Below are 26,201 nucleotides of genomic sequence, written 5' to 3'. Positions count from 1 at the left end.
ACCTGGTCTAAAAAAGCCAATTCTCCTATAGAAAAACAAAGCTCTGACCCGAACAAAGCTAGGGAATCATTCTGGCAGATTAAAATGACAGATGTTGGAATTGTTTCCCCCATTGTCATTTCTTCCTGTCAATTTCTTTCCTACAGGAGTAAGAGAACTCTTTTTTTCCTCCCCTTTATCTGTCATTTTCCGAGCTGAAACAAACAAACAAACAAAAAAAAAAAAACGAATCTCTTCCTCTTTACAAGATCAATAAAGAAAATGAGACATGACATTGAAAGCACTTAAAGAACTCAAAGCTCTCCTTTTCAGAGTGCAAATACCATCTCATGCCTTTAAGAATGTCTAAAAAATGTAAATATACAAACATATACACAGCAACAGCGGCATATTACATCATATCATGAGTTTAAATCTTTCTGTCACTTACTAACACTGTGACTCTGAACTTCAACAATGCACTGTATTCTCTGGACCTCCGTTTCTTCATCTATAAGAGCCGGGCACTCAGTAGACCCAAAATACATAAATATGTGGCAGGAACTTGAAAGGCAACTATTAACGATGCATTTTCTGAAGTACCTCTCAATCTAGGATTAAATCTAGTAATAAATTGTATAAAATAATATTGAGCATCTACGATGTCTTAGAAAAATCAGTCAATGATAGTACTTCCACTTGGTACCATGGGAACATGACGAAGAGGAGTTAAGTCTAGCCAGTATAGGCTAGAGCTGAGTACTGAAAAATGAGCAAAAGTTAGTTTTGAACGTGTTGAATTTGAGGTACTATGGGTCAAAGTACAAAAGTCCTGAAGGCGAAGTTCCCGTTGTAGCACAGCTGAAACGAATCCAACTAGTAACCATAAGGCTGCAGGTTCGATCCCTGGTCTCACTCAGTGGGTAGGGGATCTGGTGTTGCCGTGAGCTATGAAGTAGGTTGCAGATACGGCTCAGATCCAGCACTGCTGTGGCTGTGGCGTAGGCCGGCAGCTGTAGCTCTGATTAGACCCCTAGCTGGGAACCTCCATATGCCATGGGTGCAGGCCTAAAAAGCAAAAAAGCAAAAAAAAAAAAAAAAAGTCCTGAAGGCAATTGAATATGAAGGTCTGAGATTCAATGAAGACATCAGGGTTAGAGGGTCATATCCAAGAGGTATTGATTTTTTAGACTTCAAAGGCAGACTAAGTCAATCAGGAAGAGCAAATGCTGATAGAGATATGAAACTGAATGTTAAGGAGAAACAAGAGAATATTAATAAAAAGAAAATTAGAAGCATTGCAAAATACTGCAAAGTTGTTGCACAACTAAAAGTATCAGTCATTTAGTGCAAGAATTTGGGGTGGCGGGGAACAGTACATGCAAAAGCTATGCTGCAGGAGTCGATGTGAGGTATGTTAAGGTTAAATGTGACCATTACCTACTGGTCAAGTAATTCGCCTTTCTAGCACATAACAGGGTAGATGTTGTAAGAAGGGAAATGTAAGGAGTCAAATGAACATCCTCTTTCATGAAGTTATGCTTGCATTTTCTGCCAATTTTTAAATTGGGCTTTCAGGACATCAGTGGAAATATCAGAAGAAGGACTTGTGAAAATCTGCTTTTCCATAAATGAATAGGAGCACAGGCACAATTGCCAAAACTGACTTTTTCAGAAGTTTGAAAATCAACCAAAGGAATCTTTATTCAAGAAAAATAGCTGTATTTTGGAAAAACAGCAAACTTCATAGTAGCCTTGAAAAACAGCAGTCCTACAATTCACAGTGAAAATCTGTAGCCTAGAAGTACCAGAGAGCGTGGAACTAATTAGGAGCTCCCCAAAAGCCATTACCAGAAAACTGTGGTGGTTTCCTGGTAAATCCACTTGCAAGGCTGTTTTATGTGGCCGGTCTCAGAACTCACCCCATGCAAAGAGCCTTTACCCTGGGATTATTTGCAGTTATCTAACTCTGTGTCAGCCAAAGGCAGTGATAGCAATTAGGGTAAACGGGATTATCAAAAAATTTAAAAGGAAAAGCTGGGTAACAAGACATCTCGAATAAACTTTGTAAAGCTCCACCATATTTCTGAGACTCTACAACCCACACTCATGTAGAGAGCTGCAAGCATCCCAGGGCTGTGCTTATATCCTGAGCTTTCACCTCTGGCTGACCTTCTGGCACTTCATGAGAAGGAAGTGAAAGCTAAGGCAAAACTGTAAATGGCCTGAGTCTTAAAGGTGCATCCTAACGAGAAAACAGAGCCCCTCAACAAAGGCTGGGAGATTTAATGGTCCAAGGCATCTAAAGAAATTTCTGTCCATTCATTAGCTAAACACTATGCTAATTGAATAGAAGCTTCAGGGTTCACCCATAACAAAGAATATGAACTTTATTGATTTGGTCCAGAAAAGTCGCTAAACAAGCAGCAGCAGCAACACTCACTACCACCACAAAAAGCAATAATGACAAATCCAGGGGAAAGGAGAAAATCTGTCATCAGTAAGATTAAGAGGCGATTACTTACCAGAAACTCTGGAGGACAGAGGCACAGGAATGACATATTCAAAGTATGGAAAAGAAGGACTCTGAACCAAAAATTCTATATCCAGAAAAACTAGCTTTCAAAAATGAAAGAAAAATTAAGATATTGCCAGATAAACAAAAACTGAAATAACTTGACGTGGACACACTCTACAAGAAATACTAAAGAGAGTGCTTAGGTTGAAATGAAAAAATACTAGATAGTAACTTAAAGTTACTTTTTTATTTTTGAGTTATTCATCAATTAAATGAAAATTATATAGCAATGAAATACCACTAGACCATCATCAGAGTGACAACACTTTTAAAAGACAGAAAATAACAGGTCTTGTCAAAGACGTAGAACAAAAGAAATTCTCATATGTTGCTACTAAGAAGATAAATTTGAACAACTACTTTGAAAATATGTTTGTCAGTATCTATTAATGCTAAACCTACATGTATTTGATAACCAGAAATTTTATGTTAGGCATATAAGCACAGAAATGAGCATTTATGTTATCAAAAGACATTTTGATGAATATTTGGAGATACAATATTCATAATAGCCTCAAACAGAAAACAATGCAAAAATCCAAAATCCATAAAAATTAGAAAGGAAAGGATATTGTGGTACAATAGTAAACAAAATGCAACTTGCTCATACATGCAATATCATGGTTTTTTTGGTCACATACACAACATATGGAAGTTCCCAGGCCAGGGATCGAATCTGAGCCACAGCTGTGACCTACACCCATGGCTATGACAATGCTGAATCCTTAACCCACTGCGCCACAGGAAAACTGTCATGGAGCATTTTACCAAAATAATGATGAGCTAATGAGGCTGAACAAAAAATTACATATTGTGTAAATTGATTTATAAAGTTTAGAAACAGCCAAAACATTTCTGATAGTAGAAGTCAAAAGAGTGGTAACGTTTTGGGGGTTTACTGACTTGGAAGGGCATAAGGAGAATTCTAGAGTTCCGAAAATGTTTTATATTTTAATCTGAGTGGTATTTATATAACAGCATAAACATGTGTAATCAAGATGTATAATTTTTCACGATACTGTGTACTTATTATACCTCAATAAAGTAATGATCAACGACAACAAAACACTCTTGAGTTAGAAATCAGCCACCACCTTAAAGGTGGTTCCTCTGCAGTGTCATCTTTTTACTCTGTTTCCTGCTACTTCTTTTCTTGCGGTTCTTGGGAATTTTCTTTAATTTCTTACAAGTTTCTTCTTGCATTCAAAGATATATTTATTAAATATTTCCCAACAGATGTCTTACATCAGGATTTTCCTCAGATTAGCTGGTCATCTAATTGCTGGGCACTAAATGGACACAAAATGGTTCTGTGTCTAGGAATATCCTATAATGTCTGGGAGTCATAAAAACTAAAGTAATTCTAATGAAACATGGGCTTCCAAAAGAATTTTTTTCTCCATTTCTAAAGCCTCCCAAAGCAAACCTAGAAATAGCTTTTTTTTTTTTTTAAGTAATAGGAAAGGAGGGGGATTATTTATTCAAAGAGACAGATTAAGTCTGAGACAAACTTGTAAATTTAGACAATGTCTTAATTCTTTTATATGAGAGATTTATTTGGTGATCTGGTTGGAAGATCATTTTCCTACTGCAGTGTAATTGCATTTTACTAACAACACAAAGCTATCTGAGAATTTGGATGTACCATAAATGCATTAATCATTTATTTTTGGAGGAATAGCTGGAAATAAAGGATGTAATATGAACAGCTTTCTTTTCTCCAAATTGCCATGTCTAAAAATTTTCTTCATTATTTAGACTGCTCATTCTTTTTTAAATTTTTAAATATTTTATTGGCTTTTAGTTGATTTACAATGTTGTATTAGTTTCAGGTTTACAGAAAATTGAATCATCTCTACATATACATTCATCCATTCATTTTCCCCATATAGGTTATTACAGACTATTGAGTAGACATCCCTGTGCTATACAGTAGGTCCTTGTTTGTTAATCTATTTTACATATAGTATTGTGTATATGTTAATCTTATTCTCCTAATTTATTTCCTCCCCCCCAGTTTCTCCTTTGGTAACTATAAGTTTGATTTCAAAATCTGTGAGTGTGGTTTTTTTTTTTTTTGTAAATAACTTCTTTTGTATTGTTTTTATTAGATTTCATGTATAGTAATATATACATACATATATCTAAGTGATATCATATATTTGTCTTTCTCTGTCTGATTTCACTTAGTATGATAGGTATATCCATGTTGCTGCAAATGGAATTACTTGTTCTTTTTTTATGGTTGAATAATATTCCATTGTATATATATACTATATCTTCTTTATCCATTCCTGTATCAATGGACATTTAGGTTGCTTCCATGTCTTGTCTATTGTAAATAGTGCAGCAGTAACATTGGAGTGCATGTATCTTTTTGAATTATGGTTTTCTCCAGATACCTCACACTAGTCAGAATGATCATCATCAAAAAGTCTACAAACGGAGTTCCCGTCGTGGCGCAGTGGTTAACGAATCCGACTAAGAACCATGAGGTTGCGGGTTCGATCCCTGCCCTTGCTCAGTGGGTTAACGATCTGGCGTTGCCGTGAGCTGTGGTGTAGGTTGCAGACGCGGCTCGGATCCTGCGTTGCTGTGGCTCTGGTGTAGGCCGGCGGCTACAGCTCCGATTAGACCCCTAGCCTGGGAACCTCCATATGCCGCGGGAGCGGCCCAAAGAAATAGCAAAAAGACAAAAAAAAAAAAAAAAAAAAAAAAAAAAGTCTACAAACAATAAATGCTGGGGGGGGTAGAGTATAAGGAACCCTCCTACATTGTTGATGGGATTGAAAATTGGGTGCAGCCACTATGGAGAACAGTATGGAGTTTCCTTTAAAAAATTAAATATAGAAATATTATATGACTGCTCAAGCTTTTTAAACCTACCTCAGACTAGAAATTAGCTGATAGACATAATATCTACCCGGTTTCTCAAATTAAAAAAAAAAATGTGGGGAGTTCCCGTCGTGGCGCAGTGGTTAACGAATCCGACTAGGAACCATGAGCTTGCGGGTTCGGTCCCTGCCCTTGCTCAGTGGGTTAACGATCCGGCGTTGCCGTGAGCTGTGGTGTAGGTTGCAGACGCGGCTCGGATCCCGCGTTGCTGTGGCTCTGGCGTAGGCCAGTGGTTACAACTCCAATTCGACCCCTAGCCTGGGAACCTCCATATGCCGCGGGAGCGGCCCAAAGAAATAGCAAAAAGACAAAAAAAAAAAAAAAAAAAGTCAGAGCATTCTTATTTCCTTCCCTTACATGGACATCCAATCCATCAAAAAATATTATTGGTTCAATCTATAAAATATATCCCAAAGCCGCCCATTTCTCTGCATCTCTGTCACCTTCGCCCAGGTCCAAACCACTATTATTTTTTGCCTACTCTATTCTAGTAAGCACTTATTAGTCTCTTGCTCCACTTTTGATTTCCTGCAAACTATTTCCCACAGAGCAGAGTGATCCTTTGAAATCCTAATTTAGATCAAGCCCTTCTCCCTGCTACCCCAATTCCTCTTCTGGTTCTTCAGAGCTTTCTCTTACATGTAGCATGAGTGTCAGACTTCCCAGCTTTCTATAGGGCCTGATATGACCTGACCTCTGCTTAGCTGCATGGCCCAGGTCACACCGACCACTTCTAAAAGCACAGAGGTTTAGCTCCACTGACTTTTTCTGTTCTTTGATCTATTGAGTTGTTTCAGGTCCTTTGCACTTGCTCTTCTCCACCTGGAACGTGTCTCTGATGCAGAACACAGCTACATCCTCTTAGGCTTCAGCTCAGGTGTTTCCTCCTTGGAAAGGCCTTTCCTCACCATCCTATTTAAGCAACCCCTCCTCTCTCACCACTGTCTACTCAAAGTTCCATCTTCATCTTGTCATTTCCTGTCATCTAAAATGCTTATGATTTTATCTTTAATGCTTATGTTTACTTGTCTCCTCTCAGTTGCTAAGTACAGCGGCGTGAGGTACAAACCTCCTTTGTTTTACTTATCTCCAGCCTTAGGAGGGTCAACATTCCAACATATGTTCAACAAGCATGAGTTAAATGCATTATTTCAGAGGCCTGAACTCTGTCCGTTTGGCTTGAAAAGGAAGAACTCTGATGGACTAGTAACACGAAAAGGTCAGTGTCTGCTCATAGTTTAGTGTTACATTTTCCATGGGCCTGTGACTTTAACAGAGAAATCCTAGGGATGTATGGTGGGAGAGGCATGGCAGGGAAGGGCTTTCCTGAAATCATCCCATGCTTTTTACATATTTGGGTTACGTTTGGCTACTTTACTTGTTTCGTAAAAGAAAAGCAGATCACCTCTCATCAGGAGACAAATGACCACAAAACGAATGCCTACCAGTGGTGTGCTGGTAAATGTTTAATAACTGGTTCTCCAGGAGTAAAAAGGTCTTAATTGTAGATACCTTTTGTCAGTTTCTGTGGTGTAAATACTCTTAGCACAACCAGTTTCAAGCAAACAGCCCAAAGTCATGGAATGTGGTGTTGGAAGGAGGTGGACGCTATGGGCCCCTCCAGCCCTTCCAAGATGGCTCTGCATATCGCCACTGTCAGCCACGTGCTAAGACCAGGGCAGAGATTTTATACTCAATCTCTCCTATCTTGGAGCCACTCATAAATTGATAGTTACATGTCAGAGATGAGGACAAAAACTTTAGTATCTTGCTTGTAGAATCACATCACTGAAAGGGGTAAAATCAGAGTACACATCTCTCTGACTCCAAAGACCACCTCTCATTTGTTTCAGGGAGCAGTGGCCAAAAGAGCTACCCAAACTTCAGCAACAAACAGCACAAAGTTCAGTTGAATGTCGAGCTGCTTTTTAAGATCATGGCTGTCTTCTGAAAATCCTGAATGTCTTGCTGATAATGTGAGTTTTATTGCTAATATCTATTATATGCAGAGTATATAATTAGATGGATTGAAAATGTCTAGAGTGGAAATTTTTTTTTTCTTTTTTGGCCACCCCATGGCTTATGGAGTTCTGGGGCCAGGGATCACCTCTGAGCTGCAGTTGCAGCAACACTGGATCGTTAACCCACTGTGCCCTGGGCCAGGGATAAAACATGCATCCCAGTGCTCCAGAGACCCCACCCAAGCCTGTTGCACCACAGTGGGAACTCCATAGAGTGGAAGATTAATCAGCGTTCAGTGCAACAACAAATTCTTGGAAATCCTCTTCTCTAGTCCTCTTTCCCTCTATCTTCATAGCTTTTTTTTTTTTTTAACCCTTTCCCTCTAAATATTAACATCCTAAACATCAAGTGGGAATAGGAATTGAAAGAAAAAGTGACTAACAGGATGTGTCATTTTGCATAGCAATTCTGGTGAAAAACCAAAAAATGGATCAGTTTTGAAGGTAAAACTGTTGATGAGGTAGGTAGTGAAGAAGTTTCATCCCTCTGGAAGAACAAGTCAGGACCTGCCAAGGATAAAAGGAGGACAGATTTGTCCCAAGCTAGACCAGTTGTTCTCAGCTGTTAGCAGTCAGAATCACCACTGATTGCTGGGCTACACCAGCTGTTTCTGATTCACTAGTTAGGGTGGGGCCCCAAATCTACATTTGTAACAAGTTCCCAGGTGATGCTGAGGCTTTTCATCCAGTGACCATACTTGGTGCAAGGATGCTCCAGATGACTAGTAATTTGTGTACATATTGCAGATGAACAATCACCAGTCAAAATCCCTGCTTCTCAAACACTGCATATTGCAATTACCTGGGAGCTTTAAAACCAACACTGGGGTGCAGCCCTCAGGAGATTCTGCTTTAATTGGAATGTGTCATGGGTGTTGGGAATGTTAGAAAATCCACAGGTGATTCTAATGCACACTGGAAACCAACAGAAATTGCTCTGGATTTTAACCGATAGGTGCTATATTCTTTGCACAAAACTCTCAGTGTTTCCTCTAAAACTGATCTATGGGAAAAGCACTCATTGCCTCAGTGTCCTAGTTTGTTGCAAGTATGTGTTTAATGGTATAAGCTGGAGAGCTGGCTGGGGGATCAAGCAAACTGCCTAAGTTCTGAGCTCCCCTTTGAATCTCACTCAGTTTCTGCTACTTACTGTGTATGACCTTATTTAGTTGAATATGACATTTAACTTCTCTATTTGGAGGCCAAATAGAGAAGTATAGATAATAGTGATTATCTATATTTTTTTTAAAAATTGGAAAATAAGAATATATTATTTCTCTGCAAATATTTGGTTAAAACATGTTACCTTCCTTTCCATTGTTAAAAACAAAATGACTTTTGGCCTACTCAGATGCCATAAAATACTTTAAAATAATAATATACTAGAGAAATTGCATTTTGGCCTGCAAGTTTTTTTAATTCTTTATATAATGGCTCCATCTTCTGGTCAATGAAATAAAGAGTTTTCAGTTTCCAAAATGCAGCTAAGTTTCATGCTCCACCAATAAACTACTAGTCTGAGTCAGGAAAAGAATGACTTATTGGAAAGATTCTGCAAACTTGACTAATTTCTTCCTTAAGAATTTTATTGTTTCCTGTGGTTTTTGTTTGTTTTTTTAAGGGCGCACCCAAGGCATGTGGAAGTTCCCAGGCTGAGGGTCGAAACAGAGCTACAGCTGCTGGCCTATGCCACAGCAACACAGGATCTGAGCCAAGTCTGCAACCTACACCACAGCTCACGGCTGGTAATGCCAGATCCCTGACCCACACCGTGAGGCCAGGGATGAAACCTGAATCTTCATGGATACAAGTCGGATTCGTTTCTGCTGAGCCACAGCAGCACTCCTGTTTCTTGTTTGAATCAAGCCCAATCTCTCTAAAGCTGCTGTCGCAAAGCAAACAGTGCTGCATCAGCCTTGCTGCCTCTAATTTCCTTCCTCATGGCTCTGGGTCCTTATCCTTGCCTCTTGGTCCTTCCCTGGCACTTTGTCCTGAGACTTGAGGCACACTTGATGTTTCATGCTCTATACCCAACTTTTCATCTATGGGGAAAGAAATTTTATGATATTTATGCTAAAATAGCAGTGGGGAATTATGGATATCTGCACTGACCCATGAACAAAGTCTGGTTTCTAGAGATGGGATGTGTAGCAGAAAGACGCTCAATAGTAGATCTAGACCCAATAAGTAGGTGAGATCTTTAGGGGCTTATGAGCTTAGCTTAGTAGGAATTAAGACCTATTGAAAAATGAAGTTATTTTTAAAAGAACAGAAAATGTAAGTACTTAAATGAAAACAAAAAAAACAAAAACAACTATGAACCCATTTACTGTTTGGATATAAATCTCCTGGAAATGTTTTACTCTCTCTGTTCCCAGAATATTTGATGACAAACATTCCATGAGTAACCCATATTCTTTAGTTCACACAATACAGTAAAATAGTAGACAGTTTTAAACAGTATTTCAATGTCTATCTAAGCCTTAACAAATAAAATTTACTGGTTCAATAGAACTGAATATTAATATATATAGCTAAGTTCTTATTTTGGAAATCTAGTTTGCTCCTATTTTCATTATAGCTTTTGGTTGCTTTTTAAGGGGAACACAATCTTTTCTTGGAATAGGGAGACAGTGACACACATAGAAATTACATTTTTATTCTTTATATTTATGGAAATTTTGGTTTATTTTTGTATGCATTGGAATATTCTGCACCACAGTAAAGATATTATTCATATCAAGACATATTGAGTCTCAAAGGCTATTATTCATACCAACACATATGTCTCTCTTAGGATAAAGCATACGCAAGCAGTTAGTTGAATAATAAAAGAAAAATTTTAGGAATAAACACCTAAACTCTCTTCTCTATAACTCCTCTGTAAGAAATATAAAACTTCTGCTACTGTTTGATGCTACAATTCTTGTGGTGAAAAACTTAGTCTCTTCTAATACTTTAGTGCTGAGATATTTTAAATAGTTTTATTTAAATGAGAAGACATGAAAATTACCTCAAAAATATAGTAATAAAGCACAAAGGATTAACATGTTAAATGTTCTAATGTTTAAATAATCATCACGTTGCTTAAGAATCTCCAGTGGACACAGTATTTTTCACTAACTCATTAGCAAGTTCTTAAATTCTCTCATATGAAATGAATGAGGAAAAGGAATAACCAGTGATTTTTCGGTATGATAACTAATTCAATAGATATTTACTGACTTTCTTCTTTGTTGGATACAGTTGTAGGCACTGGGAGAAAAAAAGGAGTGAACAAAGCAGACAATTTCAGTATTTAATAATAATAACAACAATAACAATAGCTAACAGTGGTTGGCATAGCTACACCAGATCCTACGTGATCTATTCATCCAATTTATTCCTCAATATTTATAACAAATTTTCCTGTCCCCTTGTTTTCTTCATCATTCTTCACTTCCATCATTTGTATTAAAAAAATCACAATAATCAGAATTCATTCTGAGCCCTGTGGCAGAAAGGAGCTTTGCGGGGTAAGGAGGGGGTGCTGAGGATTGACATGGTTCTGTTATGAATGTTATGTGCCTGGCTTCTCCTCTTCATTTTACGTTGTTAGGACAGCCCGGAGTAATGCTCATCCTTCTGGTTACATCTTTAGGAATATTCTGCACCACAGTAAAGATATTATTCATATCAAGACATATTGAGTCTCAAAGGCTACCTACTTACACGGTACTAAGATCTATACTTAAAACAGGTCTATTATCACTGTCCTACTTCAGTGGCCCTAAGAAGAGAACTAAGGGAGGAAAAGTAAAGTATGGAGCAAATAAGCCGGAACATGAAGGAGACAGGTCAGGAAGACCTCCGTAGACAGTTATCGGTTGCATGAATATCACTATAAAAAGTCCCCTGATGGGGAGTTCCCGTCGTGGCTCTGTGATTAAGGAATCTGACTAGGAACCATGAGGTTGTAGGTTCGATGCCTGCCCTTGCTCAGTGGGTTAACGATCCGGTGTTGCCGTGAGCTGTGGTGTAGGTTGCAGACGTGGCTCGGATCCCGCGTTGCTGTGGCTCTGGCGTAGGCCGGTGGCTACAGCTCCGATTGGACCCCTAGCCTGGGAACCTCCATATGCCGCGGGAGCGGCCCAAGAAATGGCAGAAAGACAAAAAAAAAAAAAAAAAAGGCCCCTGATGGATTAATGGTAAGATATGGATCTAGAAAGTGAATTTGTAGACAGCAAGGCGTGCCTTGTTTGCTAGTAGGTAAATGTGAAACTGTGGCATGGCCTCTGAAAATATAAAAGGCAACCAGCCCACAGTTCTGGATAACCTTGACTTTACAGCCTGATTACTCAGCACCTGGATAGCTCTCTTTGGGTGTTCCTCAGAAGATGAGGGCTCTGGGGAACTGCAGCCACTCATTCATCTGTGTCTGTATCTGGTTTTTAATCTCTGTACTGCTTGCTACTGGTTTGGTATAAACTAAAGCCATGGTGACTGTGAACTAAGTCTCATACACAATCACTAGTCATTGATCTCAGACCAGCCCAGTCTGGCCATTTCAGGTAGGCTTCATAACCACATTCTGCTTGGCTGGACACTTCAGAATGGTCTGCCTTACTTGATGTATTAGGGGAACACATTGCATTATAGATAAATACTTTTTTTTGTTTCCTTAAAACTTAGAATTGATTCCTCAGATTGCAAAAGTAACTTGTGTTCTTCGTGGAAATGGGAAAAATACAGCAACAAACAAAGATAAAAAAAATAAAGTCATAGTCTCTTGAGATAATGTTATTGCATTTTGATGCATTTCTTTCCAGTCTTTTTTTTTTCTATATAGATAAAGTTGATTTTTGTGTTTTTATGCACTCTAGATAGGGTCATGTTGTTACAGAATAACCTAAGAGTATTTATTTCTTAAAACTGTCAGCTGGCAGCTCAATGCTATATTTGGCTCATCTTTCAGAGCCTTCTCTGATTTTCTCTTGGTCTTGTCTCTTTCTGTGTCTCTGTTTCTCTTTATGTGCCTCTCTTTTCTTCTCTCTTACAAGTGAAGACGCTGATGGTGGTTAAAAAGTCCCCACTCCTCACCTCCCGTATATGGAGTCTATACTATTTAATTTATTTGACTCCAGTGGACAAGAGAATGAGGAAAATTTTGTATGCTGCTTCTTAGAAGTAGCAAAGACAAAATCAAATAGGCTTGCTTCCAAATAGTAATCCTTCTAGAGGAACACTTTTAAATAAAATGTGTATGGAAACCTCAGTTACAAACATTTACTAAATCAGCCTTCTGGTCCCTGGGGCAGGCGCCCATGACATTCAAAGTTTCGTCATGAGTAGCCTTACATTTATGTTCATGTTTATTTTCTCACCCACAATTGGAATGGATGTTATGTATAGGTATTGGAAAATATTTACCAAAGAGAGGAAGTGTATTTGAGAATATTTCTTATTTTAACCATTTTCAACCCTTTAAAATTCTTAAGTTCATACATATATGAACTTTATAAAATCACATAAAGCATATACATCATACACTAATATCTCTAGGTGGTGGTATTTGTGTGTTTTCTGAATTTTTGTACTTTTATGAATTTCATCTTTAGCCTGATTTAAAAAAAAAATGAAGCATAAGTTGCTTTTTTTCAGCAGAAAAAGAGATGTTTTCTAGTTTATTTTTTTAAAAGCCAAAAAGCATTAAGTGATTAAGTTCAGCAAAGTACCTGATTGTATTCATGTCTCTTCACCAGTAAGTGAGAAGTGGAAGCATTGATAAGGCACAGATCTCCTCTGTTGGGTAATATCCCCTGCAGGGGAACAACTGAAATGATACCTAGGAAATGATATGGCATTTGTCTTTCGGAATATGGCAGCAACATGAAAAAAATCTTATTTTCCAAGGTGCACTTCAAACACATGTGCTTCCCTTGCCACCATCAGTGGTTTGAAAAGCATTCATCAAAACTACAAGGGACCAGGTAAATAGCATCTGACCTAATTCATATCACATTTGCGAAGATACTTGAAGACTTTGTATTCCTAATCCTCAAAAAAAAAAAAAAACCAACTGTCCTCTACAATGGCCAAACTTATAAGAATATGCTTAAATCTGTATTAAAATTGGAGAAAATATTTCTGTCTGGAAGAAAGGAGTATACTTTAGAATGTGAGTTACCATAGTATTATAATGCTGATTATTCTTTTTTCTCAGCTATATTAAAATATAATAAACATAAAACAATGTATAAATTTAGGGGTACAAATGATGATTTGATACCTGTGTGTGCATATATATAGAGAGAGAAATATTTACCTGATGAGTTTAGTAAACACATCCTTCACCTTACATAATTACTAATTTGTAGTTTTTTTATGATGAAAATATTAAAACTCTACTCACACTGCAACTTTTAAGTATAAAATATAGTAACATTAACTATTGGTGCCATGTTGTACATTAGATCACCAGAACTTAATCATCTTTTAACTGAAGATCGGTAACATTTGACCAACACATTCTCATTTTCCCCACCCCTCAGCCCTTGACAACTACCATTCTAATTTCTATTTCTATGAGTTCAATGTTTTCAGAATTCACATATAAGTGAGAGCACACAGCATTAGTCTTTCTTTCTCTGACTTATTTCACTTAGCATTATGCTTTCAAGATCCATCTATATTGTGCAAATTGCAGGGTTTCCTTTTATGGGTGTATAATATTCCATTATAGGTATATTTGCCACATTTTCTTTCTTCCTTCATCCATCAGTGGGCACTTGGTTGTTTCCAAGTCTTGGCTATTCTGAATAATGCTGCAATAAACATGAGGGTACAGATATCTCTTTGACATAGTGATTTCATTTTCTTTAGAGATATACCCAGAAATGGAACTATATTGGAATTCTATTTTTAATTTGTTGAGGAACTTCAATGCTGTTTTCTAGCATGGCCAAACCAATTTACATTCCCACCAGCAATGCACCAGTAATCCATTTTCTTCACATCCTCATCAGAATTCATTTTTCTTCTCTTTTTGACAGTAGCCATTCTAACAGTTATGAGGTGATATCTTATTGTGGGATTGATTTGCATTTTCCTAATGATTAGTGATGTTAAGCAACTTTTCACATACTTGTAGGTCATTTACATTTTTTTTTCAGGAAAATGTTCAAGTCCTCTACCCATATTAAAAATCAGATTGTTTTAGGTATCTTTGCCATTGAATTATGAGTTCCTTACATATTTTGGATATTAACTCCATCATATGTGTTTGCAAGTATTTGCTCTCACTCTGTAGGTTGCCTTCTCATTTGGATGATTGTTTCTTTTGATGTGCAGAAGCTTTTTGGTTTAATGTACTCCTACTTCATGATTTATGCTTTTGTTGCTTGTGCTTTTTTTGTCACGTCCAAACCATTATTGCCAAGACCTATGTCAAGGGGCTTACCTACTCTGTTTTCTTTTATGATTTTTATGGTTACGAGTCTTATATTTAAGTCCTTAATCCATTTTGAAGTAATTATGTAAGTTGTATAAGGCAAGGGTTCAATTTCATTCTTTTGTTAAGTGAATATCCAATTTTCATTTATTGAAGAGACTATTCTTTCCCCTTTTAGTATTCTTGACTCCACTGTCAAATATTAATTGTGCATGGGTTTATTTCTGGGCTCATGATTCTTCCATTAGTCTGCGGGTTTTTTATGCCAATATAATTCCGTTTTGATTATTATACCTTTGCAATATAGTGATGCCTCCAGCTTAGCTCTTTCGCAAGATGATTTTGGCTACCTGGGGTCTTTGTGGTTCTATGTGAATTTTAAGGTTATTTTTTCTGTTTCTGTGGAGAATGACATTGGAATTTGATACAGATTACATTGAATCTGTAGATGGTTTGGGGAAGCAAGGACATTTTAATAGCATTGACTCTTTTGATCCATGAGCATGGGTATCTTTCCATTGATTTGAGTCTTCAGTTTCTTTCATCAATGTTGTATAATTTTCTCTATATAGATCTTTTACTTCCTTGGTAAATTTACTCCTATTTTACTGTTTTTAATGCTATTAAGAGTTTTCTTGATTTCTTTTTCAGATACTTTGTTGTTAATATACAGAAATACAATTGATTTTTTTTTTTTTTTTGTCTTTTGAGGGCCACACCCATGGCATATGGAGGTTCCCAGGCTAGGGGTCTAATCGGAGCTGTAGCTGCCAGCCTATGCCAGAGCCACAACAAGGCCAGATCTGAGCCCCGTCTGCAACCTACACCACAGCTCATGGCAATGCCATATCCTTAACCCATTGAGCGAAGCCAGGGATCGAACCCACAACCTCATGGTTCCTAGTTAGATTCATTTCCACTTCGCCACGACGATGGGAACTCCACAATTGATTTTTTGTATGTTTATTTTGTATCCTGCATTACGGAATTATTTATTCTAACAGATTTTTGGTGGAGTCTGGGATTTTCTAACTGCAAGATCATGTCATCAGCAAACAGAACTTTATTTCATCCTTTCTGATTGGGATGCATTTTCTTTCTTTTTCTTGTCTGATTTCTCTGGCTAGAAGTTTTGGTACTATGTTGAGTAGGAATGATGAGAATGGGCATCCTTGTCTTGTTCCTGATATTAGAGGGAAAGCTTTAAATCTTTCACTGTTGAGTATGACATTACCTATGGATTTATAATATATGGACTTTATTATGTTGAGGTATATTCCTTCTATACCAGATTTGTTGAGTTTTTGTCATGAAAGTATGTTAAATTTTGTCAAAAATTTTTCTGTATCTGTTGAGATGATCATATGATTTTTGTTTTTCATTCTATTAATGTGATGTATCTCATTTATTGATTTGTGAATGTTGAACCATCCTTGCATCTCAGGATAAACCCAACTTAATTATGTCATATGACTCTTTTAATGTGCTCTTGAATTTAGTTTGGGAGTATTCTGTTGAGAATTTTTGCATCTATATTTATCAAGGATATTGACCTATAATTTTCTATTCTTTGTAGTATCCTTATCTGGCTTTGGTATTAGGTATGCTGGCCTTGTAAAATGGGTTTAGGAGTGTTCCTAACTCTTTAGTTTTTTGGAAAAGTTTAAGAAGAATTTATATTAATTCTTCTTTAAACATTTACTAGAATTCACCAGTGAAGCCATCTGGTCTTGGGCTTATCTTTGTTAGAAGGTTTTTGATTACTGATTTAATTTCTTACTTGTTATTGTTCTGTTCAGACTCTGTTTCTTCATAATTCAAACTTGGTAGATTGTACATTTCTGGGTATTTTACATGTCTGGTAAGTTTTCCAGTTTATTGGTATGTTTGTGTTCTTGGTAGTCTCATTATTCTTCACGTTTTTTTGTAGTATCAGTTGTAATGTTTACTCATTCATTATTTTGAGTTCTGTTTTTGTATTAAAGTTTTGTCAATTTTGTTTACTCAAAAAACAACTCAGTTTTGTTGGTATTTGTTTTTCTCTTCTCTATTTCATTTATTTCTGCTTTGATCTTTGTTAAATCACTCAATCTGATAACTCTGAACTTAGTTTTTATTTTGAAATCTGTCAGGCATTTCATATATCTCCATTTTTTTGGTGTCAATCACTGGTGTACTTCTTTGGTGGTCTAATGTTTTATCGATTCTTTGTGACCACTGTAGCTTTGTGTAGGCATCTAGGCATTACTTTTTCAGACTCTATGGATTTAACTTCGGTAAGAAGAAAGCCTTTACCTGCATGCGGAGGCAAACTGGAGCACGCTGTGACCCCAGGTCTAGAAGTGCAGGGCAGCAAGTGCTAGGGCATGCGGCCGCTTCAGGTATGGAGGATGTGATGTCTCATCAGCTCAGGCTTCAGGGTTCCATAGCTTTGAGAACTGTGAGGTCCCTGATGAGCACTGAGGAGAAAATCTGCAGTGTTAGGACTATAAGGATCCTCTGAAGTACCTATAGATCCAGCAGCTAGAGACTACGGCAAACATTGGTGGTAGCTAGTTCATGTGGTGTGTATACACTCAGCTCTGGGGCCCTGCTGCAAGTACCTTGTTTGTAGTAGGACTGGTGGCAGACTTGCCCATAGTGCCAGAGACCAGGGTCACTGCAAGAGTCAGGGTCAACTATAGACTTACTGGCAGCTGTGGGTGCCCTAGCTATCTGTGTGCACTCCTGTGACTGCAGGATTTTTCCCCAGGCACATGCACAGCAGTGGGGGGGGGGGCAATGTAGGGAGCTGGGTAGGGGTCATGCAGGTACATGGCTGGATAGACTAGTTGCAGCTAAGCCCAGTGGCTGAATCTGAGTCTACATATAGCTCTGGGGGTCTTGGCTATTGTGTACACTTTCATGGCTATAGGTTCTCATTGCAGAGACAAAAACAGCAGTAGAGGCCTGTGACAAGCATCAGGCCAGCAGTGTGCAAGAGCCCAGCCAGAGAGGCTTGCCCAGCTGCAGAGGCCTGGGGTGGCTGCTGGTGAGGATCCTGGGCTTTGGCAGAGGCAGGGAGGAGGAAGCAGGAAGAGACCAGGACAATGGGTGTCTATAGATGCTAATACCTGTGGGATGAAAACCAGTGGAGTCCACGGTGTTTGTGCTAGACATTGGTTTCTTCAGTGGCAAAAGCTACAAGGGTCCTCTCCAGGGCAGATAGCTGGGCACCATGGTTTTTACCATTATAGGGATGACATTGGTAGCCCCTGTTCTCCTTCATTGTTTCTAGCCATCTCTGTGTACATCAGCTTTGCCAGTCTTGTCCGTGAAACTGAAGTGAGTCCCTCATGTCGTGCCCCAAAATGCTGGGGAAACTGGCTTCATGCTCCATTCTCCTGATCCTGGGGAAGGAAAATCTTTCTAGCTGGGGGGTTCCCTCTTTGTGCTAAGCAGTGCCAGCCTGGAGGTTAGGGTATTGCTGGAAAAAATAAAGCTGTCTTCCTTCCATTTTTGTGTTCTCTGGTTTTTTCTGTTCCACTGTGTTGCTTCCAGAGCTGTTTTTGTTCATGGATAGTTGTCTCCTTGCTGATCCTGTGGGAGGATAGAGGCTGGGGTCTCCTATGCCACCATTTTGGTGATAGTACTTATGATTCTATGTCTGCACCTCTCAATTATAAGAATTTTAAAGAATCAGTCTATTTTTAACAACAAATCTGGATAAAATAGTAAGAATCATTCTCTCTTATTATCATGGCTTGCTATGAATCCATAAAATAATCATTGATAATTCATTCTGCATAAACCCAGCGCAATAACAACCACTTGGGATCTAAGGAACCTTTTAATGGCTCTCACATCATTCATTTATTTTCATATCTGCTGTCACTATCTAGCCATGGACTCTTGTCTTCTTATTTGGGTTATTGCAAGAGTCTCTTCTTTTCAATCTACTGGTCATAACCTTCCCAAATTATTCTTTATAAAATCCAATTAATGTTTATATAGGTGACTCTGCTTAAAAACAATTAGTGCGCTCCCTTTACCTATAGGATAAAATCCATACTGATTATTCTGGGGCTATCACTGCTATCAACTCCAACCTGCTATATAATTGTCATTTTTCAGTGTTCAATCCTGTCACCTCAGATAGTCAGAGCTGTTCCCCTGAATATATCATATACTTTTCTGCCTTTGCCCTTGGCTTCATGCTGTTTTGCTTGTACTTTATCACTCTGGAGTCTCTTTCCCTCAGCCTCTCCAACTCCTCTCAGGTTTTGAGTACAGTCTGTGGGGACTGTGAAGGAGACAAGCCTGGCATGTATCCAGGAGATGCTACTCAAAAGGGCAGTTATCTATCAGGAGAGGAGCCAGTTGGAAGAAGGACAGTACCAAGAGGACACTCCAAAATCAATATTGGAAGAAGGAGACAATTTTCAACCTGCCAGTGAATTGGGGATCAAGAGCCCTGAGATTTGATCAAAGGGGTTGCCAAGTCAGGTATTCTGAGCAAAGTCAGAAAGCTAAGGTGAGAGTTGAGTTGGTGTAAAAGGTGTCAGGTATCCGTGTGCCAGAAGCCAGTTTGGGAATATTGCTATTAATGCATCCTCTACCACTGTCCTCCCATGTGGTTTGGAAGGATTTGCAAAGTTGAGGGATATCCTTACATTAACACCAGCTCTACTGGACACCCCATCCTTCTTGGCCCAGTTCACTCTGATCTCCTCCAGGCCTCTGTGAAACTTTCTTGGATGACTCAAAACATAGATGCCTTGCTCTCCTCTGACATCACAGCACTTGTTAATCTCCATCTCTCACTTGACAATGAATCCTACGATTGCCTTATGACCTTTTTTGTATGGTGGTTTAATTTTTGCTTAAGACTCACATTTTTGTTTAAATTCCTATGGTTATGTCTAATATAACCTCATTAGACTGTTATTAAATTAAATCTTCTTTCGGTATTTTATATCCCCTTTTAATCCAATGTATAAATATGCTCTTTTTAGGCACCCAAAAAAATCCTTATTACATGACCACGAATCATATATTTTAATTTATTTTTCTTTCTAACTAGGCCTAAAAATGCAAGCTGGTATCATGCCCCTCCCTGAAACCATTTCTAAAACTGTCAAAAAAAATTTCCCCAAAGTACACATTCAGAAATAATTATGTTGATTAAATCCATAAGGAATATAGATGCAGTTCAGACGTACACTCAAGAAATAAATATATTTCAGCCAGAATTTTTTAGTTATAAGCAACAAAATCAATTCTGGCTAACTTGAGGAGAAGATAATGTTGTGGGAATATTTTGTATAGTTCAAAATCACAGAAGGGCTAAAGAGGACTCAGAAAAAAAAAACTATGAACAAGACTCTAAAGGTCCAAAGAAGTGAATGCATGAGAATACCACTTCCAAAGTGAACAGGCTTTGACTACTTGTTCTATCCTTGTGTTCACCCTACTCAAGTTTCCAAGTCTAAAGAGAAACCAAACCCAGTTGGCCCAAACTGAGTCATTCGCTCTTCCTCTTGACTGCACAAAAATGAGGAGAGGTTATTTGCCGAAAATGAATCCTGGCATTCTTAGCAAAAGAAGACTAATGGAAATCGCCCTTCCAAATAAAGAACAGCAGATAGAACTTATGTGCATTACAGCTCAGTGAATGTAATTATGAGGTTTCAAAGGTCGAGGTTCATTCTGGTGAATGAATTTTATGATCTCTTTAGACATATAGCAGGTAGAGCGAGCATGAGGCAGAGGAGTTATTTAAAGTTGAAATACTATACTGAGGCTTTCACCTTGAGGCAGACTTGGCCCTATAGTATGAGTATGAACTTTTGAGCAGGAAATGCAATCAGGTCAATGAAGATCATGGGCAGGTTGTCAGGTGAGGATGCTTTCAGGATCCAGGCCCCACTGTCCACCTGGATACTCCTTTAAGGTCATGTTGATAATCATTCTAATTGGTTCACATTTAATGGGAGCTTTATGTGTGAAATGTAATTGTTTCATGGTGAAGCGGGAAATGGAAAATTAACAAAATATAGCAGTGTTGAACCTGGCATTGATTCCCTAGCACTCAAGTGGCATCTAGGTTGCACAAAATTGTATTCAAGGACACAGGCGGCAGGTGAGACAGTTATTCATCAGGCATCTCCAAACATACACAAAAGCCTTAGAATTTCCATTTTTTTCATTTAATATTTGGATATACTCATAACTTTTCAAAACCCTTATCAATTTTACCTTGGAAAAAAGAATAATATCTTAAACCTGAGAATAAATAAACCACGAATTGACTGTTTGAAGTTTGAGAGATTAATTTATCTCCAGTATGTATTTCTCACATTTCTACTAGTTTTAACTGCTTCTGTTAAAGAATAGTAAGTACAAAGCTTACTTTTTAAGAAGATTCAAATTCTTCTACTCTAAGCAGTGGACCCCCAAATCTCTTGTGTCTTCTTACAAATAGAAAACAATCCATTAAGAAAATAAGATTCATTTAGAGTAAGAAGAGCTAGTCTCCGTATGAACACACTTTAAAGAATGATTTTCTGGTGGCAAAGACTATTCAGAACTGAGCAAGATACTTTATTTTACCAGTGAGTAATAAGCCTAAAAAGAAAAAGAGGATGACTGGAACATAAATAGAGACCAAAAAAAGAAAAAAATCAACATTTCATTTTCTTAGCATGTGGAACAGAGTCAAGAAACAGTGAACAGTTGCTCAATGTTTTTTTATAAACATAAGAAACAAGAAGACAATAAATCAGTTCCATTTTCATAGGTAAACATGATCCTTCAGCTAGAGAATAAGCATCACTAAACTGATGAGACATCTTTGTTATTAAATACTTAGAGTTTGATTTTTAAAATATGATATTCTACCTTTTAATCATTTGCTGAGGGTGATTTAATGTATGCAGTTATTTTACTTACATTATGTATCAAAGGGACTACAAAGTAAAACTAAGAAGTTTTCACTTTTATGGTTGCCTGAGGATTAGATGGGGAAATGGATGCATATCTGCCCTTTCCTGTCTACTAATCAGCCATGGAATAAAAAGAAATTGAGATGTGGTTTACTGAACAATGAAGCTCACTAGAGTTAGGTCCAACTAAAAGAAAAATGCAGAGAAGTTACACCTTCCAACAACTATATTTAAACATTTCAGTGTTCCCATTGTGGCTCAAAGGAAACAAATCTGACTAGTATCCATGAGAATGCACGTTTGATGCCTGGCCTCACTCAGTGGGTTAAGGACCTGGTGTTGCTGTGATCTGTGGTATAGGCTGCAAACATGGCTCGAATCTGACATTGCTGTGGCTGTGGCATAGGCCAGCGGCTACAACTCACATTCCACCCCTAGCCTGGGAAGCTCTGTATGCTGCTGGTGTGGCCCTAAAAAGACGACAAAAAAAAAAAAAATCATCCAATGTGCACAGGAAATATCCAATATCTTGTAATTAGTTCCCCTCTATAAAGATAGCGTGGGAGACTGCAGACGAAAACATTGGTGAAATATTTTGTGTGCCTCACAATCACTGTTTAACATGGGTATTGCTATTGGCAGACATCAAAGCACTTAAACCCAATTTAAACATAGCCAGGAAGTGGTAATACTGCACTGAAGGGCACATTAAAGTGTTTTTAATTCCATCAGCAGATATTAAACCAATGTGGGAGCTAGCAATTTTACTGGCTCTCTGCAGAGCCCTTTCTACCTCAGGAAAATACAGCATGTTACAAAAATAAAGAAGTTCTGTGGGAATGTCTTTTATAATATTAAGTCCTTTCTTCTAAGAAAAATGTTCTTCTACCATATCCTCAGAACAATGAACTAGAATGTGTGTACATTTATACTTCTTCATATTACTTTTGGGATGCTTAAAAATGTTCCTGTTGGGGGATGAACAAATAAGTATAAAAAAATGGAAATCTCAATGTGGTCTCCAAAGCTCTTGAAGATTATTGATCTGAGGTTTTAACTACAGGCAGGACTTTCTGGTAGCAGCAGTCTCTTGGACTTCTTTATTTGTCAGCTAGTTAGAGACTATTTCATACAAAGGTGCCTGGATGAGGCTGAGGCCATCACTCAGCCTCAGTTATCAGTACCTTTTACTGCACTATCTGATGATGTCAAGATTCTGATAAGGCCAGTGAAAGAGAAAGATCTCTTAGGTCACAGCGGAACCCTTAACTAGAAGAAATCGCTTTGGAGAATCTTAGTCTTAAATGATGCAGGGAAATAACTCAAATATTTGCCTACAAGAAAAGCAAAATTAGAATCATCTCATCTTGAAGATTTATGTACTTCCTTTAGGTACAGAAAACATCAACTACAAAAATGTGGAAATACTCATGTATTTTAAAATTACAGAATGATTACAACACACTTTTTTAAAAGGATAGCAAGTGATCACACAATATAAGAGTCTTAAGCAGTGAACAGTTAATTCTAGGTAAGGATTTTCCTATCATTTACTCAATTTTTCAAAATAAGTAGCTGAATATTAAGTTCTTTGTGGAACACTCTGATCAGAGAAATATTTCATTTGCTTATTTTTCATTCACTGGATTCAAGTTAAAGCTGCCTGAGGTTTCAGAATAACATTTCTAAGATGAAAGAATTTTTTTTAAATGTATGGATTCTTTTATTTTGTCCTTAATTCAAAAATACTTATTGAGCATGGACTCTGGAACCAAAGTATAGGTATAATTCAAGTATCTGCTACTTAAGAGCCCTATGCTATTATCTTTAATAATTATTTATCTTTTAAATTGAAATAGAGTTGCTATACAATATTATGTAAGCTACCAATGTATAATATAGTAAATCACAATTTTTTTTATAATTTTATTTTCCCACTGTACAGCAAGGGGGTCAGGTTATCCTTATATGTATACATTACAATTACACTTTTTCCCCCACCCTTTCTTCTGTTGCAACATGAGTATCTAGACAAAGTTCTCAATGCTATTCAGCAGGGATCTCCTTGTAAATCTATTCTAAGTTGTGTCTGATAAGCCCAAGCTCCCGATCCCTCCCACTCCCTCCCCCTCCCATCAGGCAGCCACAAGTCTTTTCTCCAAGTCCATGATTTTCTTTTCTGAGGAGATGTTCATTTGTGCTGGATATTAGATTCCAGTTATAAGTGATATCATATGGTATTTGTCTTTGTCTTTCTGGCTCATTTCACTCAGGATGACATTCTGTAGTTCCATCCATGTTGCTGCAAATGGCATTATGGCATTCTTTTTTATGGCTGAGTAGTATTCCATTGTGTATATATACCACCTCTTCCGAATCCAATCCTCTGTCGATGGACATTTGGGTTGCTTCCATGTCCTGGCTATTGTGAATAGTGCTGCAATGAACATGCGGGTGCACGTGTCTCTTTTAAGTAGAGTTTTGTCCGGATAGATGCCCAAGAGTGGGATTGCGGGGTCATATGGAAGTTCTATGTATAGATTTCTAAGGTATCTCCAAACTGTTCTCCATAGTGGCTGTACCAGTTTACATTCCCACCAACAGTGCAGGAGGGTTCCCTTTTCTCCACAGCCCCTCCAGCACTTGTTAAGTAAATCACAATTTTAAAGGTTATGCTCCATTTATAGTTATTATAAAATATTGGCTATACTCCCTGTGTTGTATAAGATCTTCTTATAACTTATTTTACATGTAATACTCTATACCTCTTATTTTCCAACCGCTGTATTGCATGCCTTCTTCCCCACTGGTAACCACTAGTTTGTTCTCTATATCTTTGAATTAGCTTCTTTTTTGCTATATTCACTAGTTTGTTGTATTTTTAAATTTCCACATATAAGTGATCTCATACAGTATTTTTCCTTTTCTGTCAGACTTATTTCATTTAGTATAATGCCCTCCAAGTCCATCCATATTTCTTCAATTGGCAAAATTTCATTCTTTTTTTTATGACTGAGTAGTATTCCATTACACACACACACACCTTCTTTATCCATTCATCTACTGATGAACACTTGGTTGCTTCCATGTCTAGGTGATTGCAAATAGTGCTTCTATGAACATTGGGGTGCAGGTATCTTTAAAATTAGTGTTTGGGGGAGTTCCCTGGTAGCCTAGTAGGTTTAGGATCCAGCATTGTCACTGCTGTGGCTTGGGTCACCATTGCGGTGTGAATTTAATCCCTGGCCCAGGAACTGTCACATGCTGTGGATACAGCCAAAAAGAAAAAAATAGTGTTTTTGTGGGGGTTTTTTGACAAATACCCAAAAGTGGAATTGCTTGGTCATAAAGTCATATTTAGTTTTTTGAGAAATCACCATACTGTTTTGCACAGTGGCTGCACCAGTTTACATTCCCACCAACAGTGATGAGGGTTCCCTTTTCTTCACATCCTTGCCAAAGTTTGTTATTTGTATTCTTTTTGATGATAGCTATTCTGACAGGTGTGAGGTTATATCTTATTGTAGTCTCTATTTGAGTCTCCCTAATGATCAGTGATATGGAGAATCTTTTCATGTGCCTGCTGGCCATCTGCATTTCCTCTTTGGAAAAATGTCTATTCAGTTATTCTACTCATTTTTTAATTGGATTGTTTGTTTTTTTGATGTTGAGTTCTATGAACTGTTTATATATGTTGGATATTACTCCCTTATCTGACATATCATTTGAAAATATTTTCTCCCATCGAGTATGTTGTCTTTTCATTTTGTCGATAATTTCCTTTGCTGTCTTAAAGCTTTTAAGTTTAATAGGGTCCCATGTGTTTATATTTGCTTTTATTTCATTTACTTTAAGAGATGTATCCAAAAAAATAGTGTTGAAATTTATGTCAAAGGGTGTTCTGCTTATATTTCCCTCTAGGAATTTTATAGTATTTTGTCTTACATTTAGGTTTTTAATCCATTTAGAATTTATTTTTGTATATGGTGTTAGAGAATGGTCTAATTTCATTCCTTTACATTTATCTGTCCAGTTTTCCCAGCACCACTTATTAAAGAGATTGTCTTTTCTCCAGTGTATATTCTTGCCTCCTTTGTCATAGATTAAATGATCATAAGCATGGATTTATTTCTGGGGTCTCTATTCTGTTCTGTTGACCTATGACTTCTTTTGTGCCAGTGTCATACTGTTCAAATTACTGTAGCTTTGTAGTAGGATTTGAAGTCAGGAAACATGATTCCTTCGGCTTTGTTCTTTCTCAAGATTGTTTTAGCTATTTGGGGTATTTTGTGTTTCCATACACATTTTAAAATTATCTGTTCTAGGTGTTCCCACTATTGAGTAGTGGGCTTAGGATCTAGAATTGCCCCTGTGGC

At 37.6% G+C, this 26,201-nt stretch overlaps 2 long non-coding RNA genes across 2 annotated transcripts in view; one reads left to right on the top strand and one right to left on the bottom strand.

Moving 5' to 3' along the window:
• Positions 1-26,201, bottom strand: part of LOC110257170 — a 53,476-nt gene that overhangs the window by 8,885 nt on the left and 18,390 nt on the right. The window lies entirely within an intron of this gene.
• Positions 5,779-26,201, top strand: part of LOC110257171 — a 31,135-nt gene continuing 10,712 nt past the window's right edge. The window contains exons 1-2 of the long non-coding RNA XR_002339417.1: positions 5,779-6,671; positions 7,306-7,428. This is a non-coding gene — a long non-coding RNA (uncharacterized LOC110257171). The remainder of the gene's footprint in view (positions 6,672-7,305; positions 7,429-26,201) is intronic.

Source organism: Sus scrofa, chromosome 15 (assembly GCF_000003025.6).
Source record: "Sus scrofa isolate TJ Tabasco breed Duroc chromosome 15, Sscrofa11.1, whole genome shotgun sequence".
Taxonomy (NCBI): domain Eukaryota; kingdom Metazoa; phylum Chordata; class Mammalia; order Artiodactyla; family Suidae; genus Sus; species Sus scrofa.
This window is presented reverse-complemented; position numbering and strand designations above follow the sequence as displayed.